Consider the following 13,439-nt stretch of genomic DNA (forward strand, 5'->3'; position numbering starts at 1 on the left):
TATATATAATATATATATATATATATATATATATATATATATATATTTGCAAATAGCTTAACCTGCTAAATATTGACAGTACACGGGTAGATCCATGTTCCAATAAGCCTCTTCCAATAGGACTTTTGAATTTTCACAAATGCTTCCCTAGTTGTGAGAAAACGTTCCAAACATCTCTGTCATTTCTGTTACTCCTACCACTATCCTCTGGGCAGAAATTCATTGCATCCAAAGCACATTTTACATCTGACCAATAGTAGGGAATTTGGTTCAAGAAGGGATACTCTTACTTCTGTCCGGATAAACCATAAACATGCCAGATTCTTCTAAAATTTGATGAAGACTTCCCCATGGACTTCAACCTCTTGGTCAGAGATCAGTGACTGGGTTCTCTTTGCTGACTCAGCCCTGAACATGATGCATCTAGGATCATGGACCAAATAAAAACAAAAGCTGCAATTAAAGGATCCTTCCCACTAGAAATAGAGTGTCTTCTACAAAGAAAGTGGTTTACGAGAATTAATAACTGAATCTTGTCTGTCTTCTGGCTCCACACTCTTGGCCTTGGGGAGAAGTACACATGCAGTTCCGGTGAGGGAATCCTCAAAGAGAACAGAGGTGGCTTTTTTCTGTGTTTGTTTTCATGGCCTTGGAATATCCTGGATGCTTCTGCTGCCATTCCTACCAGGAGTCCAGACTGTGAGCTGTTGATTTTCCTGTTCTTCCTGGCCCTGTCTAAACCTGAGCTCTATTGGGGAAACGTCTCGTACCAGTAACTGTTCATGACATTAAAAGCAACTATGCAGAGTGACTAAATCACACTTTTAAAAGAAAAGAAGAAAAACTTCTGTAAACAAAGACTTTTCAGATACTAAGATCTGAGAAAAAAATTTCAGTAAACGTGATGAAGTAGACTCCTACTGAAACTTGGAATCCAATTAAGGGGAATCATTAGCTCCTCTCATTCCCTTTTAAGTAGAAGGAATTTTTGCTTTATCTGAGTTCCCTTATCTCTATTTCCCATGGTAATTTTCTTACTCAATGCAGTGCCATAAATATTTGCATATAGTTCTTATTTGCCCTACTAAAATTAAGGTTTCTCTAATGATTTATTAATCTATATATCTCTATATACGTTGCTTAACTCTGCATCTGATTTTAATATGTACATAACATTTTTAATATACACTTAACATTTTTAATATGCACTTAAACATATAGTAGTGAAGTGAATGAAGGAGCACTTGAAATATTTAGGGAACAATTGAGAATAATAATTGCAATTCAATTTGTGTGGCACTGAATGCAGAGTGATAGCGTGAAAGTAATTTGGAAAAGGGTGTGAAATAGGTTGAATGGGGGTCAGAAAAGTCCAAGTATCTAAACAGGGGCTTTGAATTTTGAGGTTGATTAAGTGAATGGAAACCAATGTGACTAATGACAGCCAGAACTAGGAGTATGGCTGACAGATTAAAAGAAGAAAAGAAAGAAAATGGAAGATCAGCCCATAAGATGAAAGTTTCCGGAATCACTGAATGTAAAGCCAATCAAAAGCATACAGGCTGCAAGGTGAGACTAGATTATCTGAAAACCCAGAAACTAACCTGTATACCCAGGATATGTAGGTGGTCTGTAGAGGAAACATGGACAGGAGCAACAGATGTGTTTTCTTGAGTTTAAAAGGCTGATTGGATTTCAGTTTCACTATTGTCTTTGTATGCAGGCAGATTCTTTAATTTTGTCACACAATTCCTGCCTACTTGGGTTATTGTGACAGTTCAGAAAGACAATATGAAAGTTCTTTGGACCAAAAAGAACTCAATAAATGGCAGTCACCATCATCATTTGTCATGGCTACATTTAATACCTTTTAGACATATATCCTTTGGACATTAGTGGCCAGAAGGTCTTGAAAATTGTAGAAGCCCCTTCCCCATTGTTACAGAATTGTTTCCTGAAATAAGACAGAGAGCTTGGTTGAAATGGTAGTGATGATGACAGCAGAACTTATGGCAACCAACATTAATTGAGAACTTACCATGTAATAGGAACTATGCAAATAAAGAATGACTGCATTCAATCTTAACGGACTTGCATATTGTAAATAAAACAACTGGCTCTGATCCTTGGGTGTTTCAGCAGGAGTCCTCTTTAAACAAAATGTGTGGTGGCTTCATTCACTGGGAGTACAGTGGCATCCAGACTAGGAGCTGGAGGCAGCAAATAGGTACTCAGGTGCAGAAGTTTTCTTGTCAGTGGAATCCAACACATGGTGGTCATAATGTGCAGTGATTTTGGATCTCACTCAGACAGCCCACTAGACCAGGGTCACCAATCTAACAAGAAGGCCAGATATTACAATTTTTATCTAAATGTCCAAGAAGGGCCTCATGTGATCAGAGATCATGGGGACAGTATAGCAGACTTGATATTGGGAGGTAGGGTCTGGTCAGAAGAGGCAGGTTACCGGGGGTGTGACCTGAAAGTCCCTTCTATCTCTGTTGACTGATCACCATGAAATAAGCAGTTTTTTCTTTACTGGGCCCCTCTGTTATGCCATCCTGCCTTGGAATGAGCAGTCTATGGACTGAAAACAAGAGCTAAAATAAACCTCTCCTCCTTTCCATTGTGGGTGTTGTGTATTGTGTCCCAGCAATAAGAAAGTAACTAAAACAAGTTTTGTTACCAGAAGTGGGGTTATTGCTGCGATGCTACCTGACCGTGTGTTTCAGAAGCCTCTGGACCTTGTCATGGAAAGAGTTTGGGTAGATTTTAGACATGCTGGCTAGAGGGGCCCTAGGAATGTCATAAGCCAACCTTGATGGGAGGTTCTGGTCAGCACTCTGAAGATCAGACTGCTGATAAAAAGGGACAGTAGAAACCAGGCTCACAAGGATTCATTTAGCAGCTGAACTCCAGGCTATATGTGCTATGCTCTGGAAGAAAATTTGTCTGCATTTTGTTCATTTCCTGAGACTTTAGGGGAACCTGAGATTACCAGGGGCAGACTAATTAATCTGGTGGGGGAAATTTCAAGACAGTACAATATTCAGGGTGTAGTATGGGTACCCTGATTTTTCTGGAGTTTAAAAGGCTGATTAGATTTCAGTTTCACTATTGTTTTTATATGCAGGTAGATTCTTTAATTAGGGCAAGAATGAAAAAAATCTTTTGAAACCAGGCATAGTGGCACATACCAGTAATCCCAGCACTTGGGGGGCTGAGACAGAAGGATTGTTGTGAGTTCAAAACCAGCCTGGGCTACAAAGTGAGCTCAAGGCCAGTCTGAACTTCATAGTGAGATCCTGTCTCAAAAAGACATAGAGAAAGAAAAAGAAAAAAATATCTCTTTTACAATTTCTGAGCAAGCAAACGGTCATGTAAAGCATTATATTTGAGACAAAATCAAAACTTAGCAGTGATAAATATTGTAGTCAAATTACTACTGTCTGTCATGAGCTCTATGGAAATAAATGATAGCATACTTGTGAATCTTGGATTTAATAGAAGAATCATGACCAACTTGAAAGAAAATAAGAGAAAATGTTATAAAAAGACACTATTATGAAATGTCTACGCACAACTTTTAAACTATACAAGAAAGAAGAGAAGGTAATTTGGGGCCCATCAATTTGTGGTGGTATTTTTAAATTTATACATATTTACTATTTATTTGCTTACATAAGAAAGAACACAGTGACAGCAAAAAGAACAAAATATATCAAAACCCTTTCAATATATATTATAGCAAATCATTCTTTTTTAAGAGAAGAACAGGGAGGAGGATATTTGAACATTTTTCCTCTTAAAACCACATTCCTGTGGCATTACTCAAATTAAATCTTTCGGTCATATTGAAAGTGGAAACACAAAATTACTATATTAAAACCAAACAGAAAAATGAACCCGGACCTTTTTATTATATTTTTCTCTGTCTGTAACTTCCTGACCTGTTCTGTTTGTAAAAATATCCAAATATAACTCTCCACAAGAAGCAATAGCTGGCACACTTCTCAGTTCTGGTTCTTAATATGGACTTCATTTTAAGGAACCCAGAGTAAGGAACAAGGCAGAGAAGTGCATATTTGCACACCCTTCTTCCATTTCTGCAGAAACTTCTCAATTTATGTTCCACTCTAGGAGGGGAAAAGGAAACCATAGATGAAAAATAATAGTCATCTCAGAAATGTACAGAGAGACAAGCACCATGTGCTTTCTCTCGTATGTGGACTCACAGGGGTGGGGTGACATGGAGATATTAGAGAACAGCAAGGGGAGAATGAGGGAGGAGAAATGTGACCAGGTAGGTTACACGCATGTATGGAAATGCCACAAGGGAGGAATTACTCTTTATAATCAATATGTACCAATAAAAAAAGAAAGAAAGGGGATCAGGGGATGGGTGGAGGGGAAAGGAAGGGAAGGAAAAAGGTATGAAAAAAGGAGCAAGATGTGTTATGTAAATACACCAATTCCCCACAAGGAATGTAAACACTCATGTATTAATACACTAAAAAAATAAAAATACAAAAGGAAGATTAAAAGATGAAACAGCAGTTAGAATGATTTCAGATATTTCCTGTGTCTCTTGATTTAAAGATTCTCACTTTTGAACTGCAGTATAACTTAACAGAATCCTGTCTTCATGCATAAAACAAGCAGCACACTGTATTACTGAATTTACGATTTGACTGCAACAAATAAAATGGAGTATTCCTCCCCTCATCCTTCACGCATGCAGACACACATATACACAGAGATGTTTTCCTTTCTACTCATGTTGAATTTGACAATCATTTGTGTAGGCCTCCAAAGTATGTGTCTACCAGAGCATGGAATGTGACCTCATTTGGAAAAAGGATCTTTGCAGATGTAATTATAGTTATTGAGATGAGGTCACCCTAAACTTCCAGGATAGGAGGTCAACTTAATGATAAGTGTCCTTTAAGAGACAGTAGAGAAGACAAAGAAGAGGATGCAGAGCAGAAGAGGAGTTCCTGTGTTTACTCAGGCAGAGATGATTGGAGGTGGCCACTGACCCAAGGAGCACCGGGTGTTGTGGAGATCTGAAAGGGGCGAGCTATGGTCTCCCCTTCATCTTCATAGGGTGCACCTTTATTTGGGGTTTCTGGCCTCCAGAACTGTGAGACAGTAACTTTCAGCTGCTACCAATCTGCAGTGACTTGTTGTTTTGCAGCCATGGGAAACTGATGCCACACCTCTGAGCACCTTTCATGTGCTACATATGTTGTTATGCAAAAATATATCTGTGAACGTGGCATCACCTTGTCCTTTGAAGTGACAATCTGCAGCCTGAAAGAGGCTCTGGGCAATGTGTACTCCAGGTAAAGTTAGATGAGGAGGGTGGCAGTCTAGAATGGTGTCTCTATTGCTGCTTTCTGCAGTGCATGTGCACCCTGAGACTCAGTTTATTGAGTGCTCCAAGCCCCCCTGCGGTGCAGGGAAGGCTTCCTAGGTGCAATGGCCCTCCAGACTGTCTTCAAGGACAGACAGCAGTGTTCACAATGAAAGATTAGACACTGGACCATGTAGGACATTACAAACAGAAGAAATCAGAGGTATAAAAGGCCCAGAAATGTGTCAGGGGAAAAAGGAGTTTTCCATCTTGGTGCCAATAAGGCTGTAAAAGTGCATTTGTTGAAGCTGGATTTCAGAAGACATATTCTTCCTGCAGTGAGTCCTGACAGGGGAAGAGGGGAAGAAGGGTGTTCACTGTTGTGGAGGTGTTGAGAAGAGCAGTGGAAATGGTCCAGAGCCATCATCCATGCCCCAACACACTCTCAGTTGCTCTTAGGAAATGACTTTACTGTTGTGGGATACTTTTCATTATTAGTTTATGTTTTCACCCATTATTTCCCCTTCTCTTTCCCTATTCAAGACAGCAAGATGTTGGTCCTTTCTTGCCCTGAGGAAGCTTTTGGCTCAGACTTCATGGCTTTTGTTTTCAAAGTCCTAAATCCACTAAAAGGACAGGGGGATGGGAGGTGCATCCTAGAATGTGGAGGAGAAAAATGAGGAGAAAGAGAGTTTTTTTTAAGTTTTCTGACTGTTGTCACTTTCACTGTTTTGTTTGATAATCAAGCTCCCATAATACTTTCAGTGTAAGGTGAAAACAAAATAAGCCCTGAGCCATTTGTTTTTTTAAAATTTAAAACATTATGATATTGTACTGCCGATTGTGTCATTGTACACTTATTAAAACTCACAGGAGGCACAACATGAAGTGAACCCTAATGTGAATTAGGGACTTTGGTTGATAATGATGTATCAGTATTGCTTCAGTGACTGTGATAAATGCGCTATTCTAGTGCTGTGATGTTGAGGGGAGGAAAGCATGTGGAAAAGGATATGTAGGAACTCTCTGTAGTTTTCACTCAGTTTTTCTGTGAATCAAAAACTATTCTAAAAACCAAGGTGTTCATTTAAAAATACATGGTTGTGTTTTGTTTTATTATTTGACTAATAATAAAGTATACCAGCTTCCTTCCTTCCTATTCCAGTTTCAGGAAATCAATTTACTTCCTCCTTAAAAAGAACAAATGCAGTGTCCCCATTCTTGGGTACAGGGAGGAATAATAAAGCTATTTTGGAACAAGTATATCCACAAGGCTTTGCAAAAGTAGTGAGCTTGTGTGGTCTGGATGATGTTGCTGTGCAGAATGGTTGCCAAGACCCTGATGTTGCTCCTACAGGCACCCCGGCCAGGTGCCTCCCTGGGGCCCCAGGAGGGAAACACTGACTTGTGTATTTTAAGAACTGTCCTTGAAGCACAGGAAGATCTGAAACTCAGTAACCTGCTCCACCAGAGGAATCCAGGTGCTTAGCCTCTCCCCCTACACCACAGGATGCTGAAAGTGGCCCTTTTTTCTCAGTTTTCTTTCTTTCTTTCTCTCTGTCTCTGTGTCTCTCTGTCTCTCTCTTTCTCTCTCTCTCTTTCTCTCTCTCTCTCTTTCTCTCTCTCTCTTTCTTTCTCCTTTTTCTAAGTTGCTGGGAAGAACTCCAGCCACAGAAAACTAATCCCATCCCCCAAACCCAGAGACCAAGTTCAGATAATCCCTCAAATAGTCCATTGCTTCTTTTCTACCCCCTTCTCTAGTTTCCCAAACCCTGCATAATGATCCTTTGTCCTCTAGCCTTGCTTCTACTTCTTTCCCAGTTATCTTTGTTTTATACACTATCCTTCCTGAATTTCCCCAACACAGGGTAAAATCCCTCTACCAAGAGGAAACACTTTGCATACAAACTTCTAATTTACAATCAGTTCTGTTACACAACTATAGACTTTGCTCCTATGGTCTAAAGTACAAAACCAATATTTACCACAGTGTGCAGTACCTAAATGGTTATTGCTAATTTTACTACTTTAGCTAGGATATCATATATATTATAATAGTTGTTTTCCCTTCTATGAAGCTCTGAGATAATAACCTCACCATAGCCATACACCAAGGGACTGGGAACTGAGTCAAGCATATACCAGCATCCCACTCTTAATTAATTGGGAAGGTAGGATGTTGGAACAGACACAAACCAAGAAGAACCTCTTATACATAGAAGATGCCTCTGAAGAGCAGATTTTTCTTAGAAAGGCCTTGATACTAGTGATACAGCTGCTTAGTACAAACACTCACAAGGATTATCACAGAAAACAAAATAAAAAACTTTTTTGAAATAGAAAATAACAAGATGAAGAAGCAAAATGCAATATTAGACCTCCAGGCAGCCCAGAACAAGTCCAGAAGACATCAATATAGACAAAATTAAAAGACACAGACCTGAAATTTCTGAAATGATAGCAACCAAAGTAAAAAAAAAAAAAAAAAAAAAAAAAAAAACTACATGAAGCTATAAAGGAAACCAGATCAGATCAGAAGTAATCTCACAGATAAGATAAAAAAAGAAATATCAACATTTATAAAGAAATTGCTCAGCAAATCTAGAAACAGATAAAAAATAGAGAATGACAGGCAGAGGGTAGCAACTGCAAATGATCAATATAGGAGAGAAATAGAATACATAAAATGAATTCAAACAGATATCCAGGAAGCTAGAAATTCCACTGAAACCTGGCAAAACTGCTTGAACAAAATTGAAAACTGACTTTCAGACCTGGAAGACAGGATCACAGCTAGTGATAATGAAAGGAAAGATCTCTTGAAAATAACAAAGATCAGGAAATAACAATTCAACAGCTGCAAGATGATACAAGAAAAATAATATAAGAATAATTGGTATCAAAGAAAAGCAGGAGTCAATACAAATGACATAAAAAGACTAGTTGTAGAAGTACTAGCAGAAAATTTCCCAAGCATGGGAAAAGAATGTGACATACAAATAAGTAAGGCATATAGAACTCCAACTAGCCATAACCAAAATAAATCTACAAAGACATATAATAATAAAGATCCCAGAAATTCAGCACAAGAACAGAATATTAAAAGCTGTTGAAGAAAAGAAACAGATCAACTATAGTGGAAAACCCATCAGAATAACAAAAGACTTCTTAACACAAACCCTCAAGTCAACAACTTGGAGTGAAGTATTTCAAATCCTGAAAGAAAACAGCTTCCAACCCAGATTGATCTACCCTGAAAAACTATCTTTCAAAATTAATGGAGAAACAAAATACTTCTACAACAAAGAACAACTGAAGAAATTCATGGCCCCCAAACCAACACTACAAAGGGTACTAAAAGATATTCTAGACAGAAATAAAAATGACTGCAATTCCAAGAACAACAACAGAAAGAAACCACCAAGCAGGGAAAACAATTTAACAGAGAGGAAAAGTAAGAAACTAACAGCATGTAAATAACATGACAAAGATATGAGTTATAACCATCAATGTAAATGACCTCAACTCATCATTCAAAAGAAAAAGACTGGCAGAATGAATCAAGAAACAAGATCCAACAATATGCTGTATATAAGAAACATATTTAGCTCAAGAAGAAATTCATAGACTAAAAGTCAAAGGATGGAAAACAATACTCCATGTGATAGGAATACAGAAAAAAAGCAGGGGTAGCTATTCTGTTTGCAGACAATGTGAATTTCAAACCAAGAATGATCAAGAGAGATAAAAAAAGGTCACTACATACTTGTTAGAGGAAAATTAAAAAGGAAGGGATAACAATCATAAATATATATGCACCAAACACAGGAGCACCAAACTATATAAGACAAATATTAATAGACATGAAAAATCAAATAAGGTATAACACAGTTGTAATGGGGAAACTTATATCCCATTGTCACAAAGAGATAGATCAACTAGACAAAAAAATCAGCAAAAAAGAAAAAGAAAGAGTGAGCCTGTACATATGGCTGAATTTTCCAATATGGAAAGTAAATGAATCATTTTCATTGGAAAAACAGCTATAGCTATATAAGTGGTTTGTTTGGAAAAGAATAGTCAAGCTGAATGGTTTTTAAGAGTTTCATCCTGGTGTTGCTAATCTGGTTCAATTTTTGGCTCTATCATTCGTCAAATATGAGTTCTTGGCAAGGCTTTGTTATCCTTTAAATTTAATTTTCCTCATCTCTAAAACACAGCTAACAAGAACTATATTTCACTGATTTATTTGCATGATTAAATGAGAAAATGTATGCAAAGTGTTTAGTATATAGCCTGGCATAAGAAACTTCTCAATAAAAATACACTTTTTAATTTGGAGAATATTGTTCAGTCACCAAGTCTTACAATGCTTTGGAGGATAGTCAATAATTTACTAAGCAAGCAATGAAATGAGTTTTGAACATGAAAATTTCTGGCCCTGGCCATAATGGAGGGAATAATTATTAGAATTATTTTTCCACTATTACTAACTATGAAATGAGACAAAATATATAAAGCAATTCTTTTGGGCCTTGGTCCACACACAGTTCAGCACAATGATCCTTGAGAGACACCGCACATAGTTAAGTGCTGTATTTACTCTAGTTTATTACCTGAAAGCACCTTCCAAGTTGTGGCCAAGGAGCCCAATTGGAGAGGAGTAGTCTTGCTGGCCACAGGAAATAGAGATTGAAGTTTGGGATTCCTGCAGGAGCTGGAATTTGTATTTCAGGTTATAATAAGGGAGCATAGCAGAGAGGGATCCCAAGAAATCTCCACAAATATCCTCTGGAGTCTTTGACTGAAAACTGTGAATGTAGGTGTAAAGCTCAGAGAAGCCTCTTCAAGAGTAACTGCCTTTGAAATGTGACATCAATGGAATTATTAGAGAACACACAGTGCTGGGAGATGTACAGTGCATGCAACCTACAGGACAGACCCCACCAAAGTTATTACTGGGGAGCAAAAATACTTCTGCCCAGGTAGAAGGGATATTCCAGACCTTCTCTAACAAAGCTGGGAACAAATCCTCAGCAGAATGAAGCTGAGCTATCAATAAATGAATTCTCTGTCTGAGTAACTGATTTGAAGATAACAACATGTAATACAACAACCATTATTAATTTCCTACCACCTTGTTTGAAATTCTGTATCATTTTTATTATTTTTGTTTTGTTTATGTCTTTGTATCTGTAAGTTTGTTTTTGTTCTTTTCTCTTTAAAATAAAAAAAATGAACTTTTTGCCAGAGTAAAGCAAAATATCTCAGTTATCCATATTTTTGGTTTTCTTTTACCTGAAAATGGAAGAAATGTCAATTGCCTGCATGCATCACCCTTCTTTCATCCGGTTACCATCTGGTTTTAAGCAGAAGTGAGCTATCAGGACATCAAATAGTGAGAGGAGAGAGAATTTGGGGTATTAATCTTCCTTCCTTCCCTGCCTTTATTGTTTTGGCAGTCTCTCTTTCAGAACTCAACCTCTTGCCAAGCTTGGTAACAATTTTCTCCCCTCTTGACCCTTCCTTCAACTTCTGGTTGTTGCAGAAACCTAATGTCTCACATCATTTGTTGTTTTCTTAACTATGCATATATAATCTATTTCAGTTAAAAAGTCCTTTTATTAAGTTCTCTTCAGTTATATAGGGTGAGTTTTACTTAGCTCACAGTTTGTAGATGTTTCAGTCCATAATCAGCTGGCTCCAAGGCAGGGTGGCTTTGCAGACAGGGATTGCAGAGAAGAGCAGTTCATGGGGCCCATAAAGTAGCAAAAACAACAAGTGAGGGGCCTTAACAGCATCCTTCTGCCTCTCTTTTATTGTATCTATGTCACCAGGGTTAGTGCAGTGCCAATCCAATCAGTGGAGTGATCTAGTAATTACACACCTTTAATCCCAGCATCACACACTCTAGATTCAGCTACCTCTGAAAAAGCCCCACCTATCGCTGCATGAGACTTTGGGGGAACATCTAGACACAGCCATAACAGATGGAGTGCAAGTAGAGAGCAAGGTTTGGGGAATCAAGTGGCTGGGCATTTATTGTTATTGCTTCAGTGGTGAAAACAAAACAGTAATGGTAATAGCATTATTTCTTACTGCCTTGGAGAACTTTTTTTTAAAAACAGATGAAGTCAAAGCCTTAAACTCTCAAATCAAAGCTTAGGGAAAGAATCACAGTGCCTCTGTGACATCCCAAATGAAAATCTAAGTAAGCAATCTAATCAAGTTATGCTAAGGTAAGGAACTTGTTTGGGGAAAAATGGAATTTACTATGTGAGAGTTAAACTGGACTGTCAACTTGATTGACTTGACAGGTTCCCAGGGAATTAGTAATGCACGCTTCTGAGTGTGTCTGGAGGGTCATGGAGGCATGACCTTGGGTGCTATACCCGGCCCCTGACCCCTCTCTCTCTGATGCTGCTCCCCTGCCTGCTTACGGGCTGCTATGAGTTAGGCAGCGTTCCTCCAGGCCCTCCCATCATGATGTTCTAGCCTTTGAGCCAGCAAACCACAGACTGAAGTCCTGAAGCCATGTGCAAAACAAACGTGTCCTCTTTTAAATTGCAGGTATCGGGTGTTTTGCATCTGGAAGCTGACTAATACAGCTTGTCTAATGTAGCTGTAAGAAGACATGGCTAAGGATCATGCCCCAGAGGAGACTGTATAGTTGTAGATTGGGAAAACCAATTAAATGAGCAATCTAATCAGGTCATGCTAAGGTAAGGAACTTGTTTGGGAAAGAACAGAACTTACTATGAGAACATCTGGACAGAAACAGACCATCTTGAGAACACTAAAACTCAAATCCCTGAGTTCGATCGGTAGAGGGAGCTGAGAGCGGACCCCAGAGAGTCCTGAGCAGCCCCACCGCGGCCCTTGCCCTTAGCGCTGCTGACGCCAAGCCCGGCACCACAGGCACCAGCGCAGGGAGCTGCTGCCGGGGCGACCTCACATCTGGGGCCCCTGCCTGCGTGGACAAGGCCATCCAATGCAAAGGTTTTGGGAACAGTAAAATGGTTCCATATAAGATATGGTTTCATCAACAGGAACTACACCAAGGAAGATGTATTTGTACACCAGACTGCCATAAAGAAGAATAACCCCCGGAAGGACCTTCGCAGTGCAGGAGATGGAAAGACTGTGGAGTTTGATGTTGATGAAGGAGAAAAGGGTGCAGACGCAGCAAATGTCACAGGCCCTGGTGGCGTTCCAGTTCAAGCAGTAAATACGCAGCAGACCGTAACCATTATAGACGCTAGGGATCCTCCACGCAGTTACCAGCAGAATTACCAGAATAGTGAGAGTAGGGAAAAGAATGAGGGATCGGAGAGCGCTCCCGAAGGCCAGGCCCAGCAACCCCGGCCCTACCGCAGGCGAAGGTTCCAACCTTACTACATGCAGAGACCCTATGGGCTCTGACCACAGTATTCCAAACCTCCTGTGTAAGAAGTGCTGGAGGGTGCTGACAACCGGGGTGCAGGAGAACAAGGTAGATAAGTGAGACAGAATATGTATCGAGGTTATAGACCACGATTCCGCAGGGACCTTCCTCGCCAAAGACAGCCTAGAGAGGACGGCAACAAAGAGGGTAAGGAACATCAAGGAGATGAGACCCAAGGTCAGCAGCCGCCTCAACATCCCTACCATTGCAACTTCATTACCGACTCAGTCGCCCAGAAAACCCTAAGCCACAAGAAGGCAAAGAGACAAAAGCAGCAGATCCACCAGCTGAGAATTCCTCCACTCCCAAGGCTGGGCAGGGTGGGGCTCAGTAAACGCCTGTTTAACATCCTTACCATCATCCGGTTTAGTCATCCAGCAAGAAGAAACGAATAGGAAATTCCAACAATCAGAAATGAACAACAGACTGGAGCTGAAGACCTTAAGTGCTTGCTTTTTGCCCGGTGACCAGATAACTAGAACTATCTGCATTATCTATGCAGCGTGAGATTTTTATTATTTTTACTTAAAAACGTCTCTTTTTGGTAATGACAAATATGGGTTTTTGTTTGTTTGTTTGTTTGTTTGTTTGTTTGTTTTAAAGCCTGGTTTTTCTCAACACATCTTTAAAGGTTTTTAA

The 13,439-nt window shown here is 39.4% G+C and overlaps 1 pseudogene; it reads left to right on the plus strand.

Annotated features, from left to right (window-relative positions):
• The window catches only part of LOC102028853, a 15,713-nt pseudogene extending 2,579 nt beyond the window's left edge, over window positions 1–13,134 (plus strand).
• The last annotated feature ends 305 nt before the right edge of the window (window positions 13,135–13,439 follow it).

This window comes from Chinchilla lanigera, unplaced genomic scaffold (genome assembly GCF_000276665.1).
Source record: "Chinchilla lanigera isolate Chin_1 unplaced genomic scaffold, ChiLan1.0 scaffold00073, whole genome shotgun sequence".
NCBI lineage: Eukaryota > Metazoa > Chordata > Mammalia > Rodentia > Chinchillidae > Chinchilla > Chinchilla lanigera.